The following is a 2,292-nucleotide window of genomic DNA, read 5'->3' as shown; positions in this document are numbered from 1 at the left end:
CTCAGGAGATACATTCCACCCCTTTCCTTGGAATGAGTCGGCCTAGACGTAGTACTAGGTCTAGGGGAGATGTCCCATGATTGTGTGTTCTCAGCAAGTTTATCAAAGTAATCCCACACTTCATCGACTCCTTTATTCATAAACTCCCCATTACACATCGTCTCAACTAATTGGCGCATGGGAGATGTCAGTCCATCATAGAAAAAGTTCGTGATGCGCCACGTTTCAAAACCATATTGTGGGCATGAACTGACAAGATCCTTGAACCGCTCCCAACATTGGAAGAATGTTTCATCTTCCATTTGGGCGAAGTTCATGATCGACTTTCTCAGGGTGTTCGTCTTATGGTATGGGAAAAACTTCTTAATGAACTCCCTTGTCATGTCATTCCATCTGCCAATTGATCGAGGACGTAGTGAATGTAACCACGTCTTGGCTTTCTCTTTCAAAGAAAAGGGAAAGAGTTTCAACCTGACCGTGTCATCAGACACGTTAGGAAAGTATAAAGTAGCCATGATCTCGTCAAATTCTTTTAAATGTAAGTAAGGATTCTTTGACTCAAAGCCATGAAATTTAAGGAGGAGTTGGATCACCCCTGGCTTGATATCCATACGTCCTGCATTCTCAGGAAAAACCATGCATGAGGGCGTACTCACCCCCGCCGGTTGCAAGTAATCTCGTAAGGTACGAGGCGGGGGTGCTTGATGCACCTCATTCTCATCCTGGAGATCTTCTACCCTAGGTTGGGGTAGAAGAGGTTGATTTCCAGCCATATCTTCAATTAACTCAGGAGATTTCGAGCGGTGTCTAATCCTACGATGGACAGTTAACCCCTCAACTAATCCTCCTTCAGTCAAGAGACGTCGAGTGTTGTCACGAGCCCACTCGGGCATGAAACACTCGCAGCCCTCAATCAAATTCTAAACCTAATCCCAAGAAGGAAAATAAAAAACCTAAAAAGAGAAAGAGGGTTGGAAGGAAGTTACCAAATTGGAGTCCCTAAATTGAAACCTGCAAAATAGAACAAAACAAGTTAGTTTCTAAGAATAGCAAGCCTATAAAATTCCTAAGAAGAGAAATATAGAAATAAAAAGAAACAAGGAAGAATTCCTAAATTAGAAAGTAAAAATTTAGAAAGAGCGTACTGAATTAGAAATTTCTAATAAGCCTACAAAACAGGAAAGTTAGTTTCTAAACAGAAAGTCTTAAAATAGAAAATTTCTAAAAATAAAATAGGAAACAAAATTAGATTCTAAAAGAGTTAGAATTAAAAACTTACTAAAAAGGAATCCTAATCTAGAAATAGTAAGGAAGAGAGAAATTACCAATTTAGAAACCTATCTCAGAATCCTACAAAATAAGAAAGTTGGGTTAGTTTCTAAAAAAAAAGGAAAACTATCTAAAAATAGAAAGTTATTTAAATAGAAAATTTCTAAAAATTAAAGAAAAACCTAGAATTAGAAAATTCTAAAATAAATCCTAAAAATCAGAAAAGTCCTAATCTTAAACTAATCCTAAAACCAGTTAACTTTAGGAAACGTGGCGCCAAAAACTTGTTCACACCCCAAGTGCAGGGTTGTGATGTAGTAATAAACTCGGTAAGACCGATGTCGAATTCACAGGGACTGAAACCTGTACGTTATCTGAAAATAACCAGATCTAGAACTAGGCTAAGATGAAATCTAAACCAATTGTGATTTGAGAAATAATGGTGAAATATTAATCTAAACTTAAAGAATTCAGAGAAAGGGAACTAGGGATTCAGAGGATCCACTTGTAGAGATCAGGGAGATCTTATGCCTGCTTCATGGATATTATACTGAACTTACTTGATATAGTTTTCAAGAGATGAAAGGTATAAGAATTAGGTATGATTCCATCACAAATCCATGCCTAAGAGACAAGGTAAACAACAGAACTTAGACTAATTCATAACCAACTAAAAGATGTATGAGTGTTAGGAACGATTCCATCATCCAACCATGTCTATGAGACGATGGCGAACAATAGGGTTTCCGAACATCAAAATAAAATGAAAGGAATTATTCAAGCCATCACAGATCTACTGTAATTTAAATCACAACAAACCATTAATCACTAAAAGAATTTCTTAAATCAAAACAGAGTCAATCAGTTCAGTTTAAATCAAACCTGTAGAAGCTCCCATCACACCACAAGCTTCACCTCTTAGCCCTAGCTAAGAGGTTTAGCCTAACATAATCAGACTAGATTTCAACATAATTCATAGGAAAAAGAAGAAAAATAAAGAAAAAATATATAAAAATTTCAAAC

General features: G+C 36.5%; 1 non-coding gene across 1 annotated transcript; it reads left to right on the top strand.

Moving 5' to 3' along the window:
• The first annotated feature begins 228 nt into the window (after positions 1-228).
• On the top strand, positions 229-335 carry LOC131247730 (small nucleolar RNA R71). Its single transcript, XR_009172002.1, has one exon. It is a non-coding gene; the product is annotated as a small nucleolar RNA R71 (small nucleolar RNA).
• The last annotated feature ends 1,957 nt before the right edge of the window (positions 336-2,292 follow it).

Source organism: Magnolia sinica, chromosome 5 (genome assembly GCF_029962835.1).
Source record: "Magnolia sinica isolate HGM2019 chromosome 5, MsV1, whole genome shotgun sequence".
Classification (NCBI taxonomy): Eukaryota; Viridiplantae; Streptophyta; class Magnoliopsida; order Magnoliales; family Magnoliaceae; genus Magnolia; species Magnolia sinica.
Note: the sequence above shows the minus strand (reverse complement) of the source record. Positions and strands in the feature narration are given on the sequence as shown.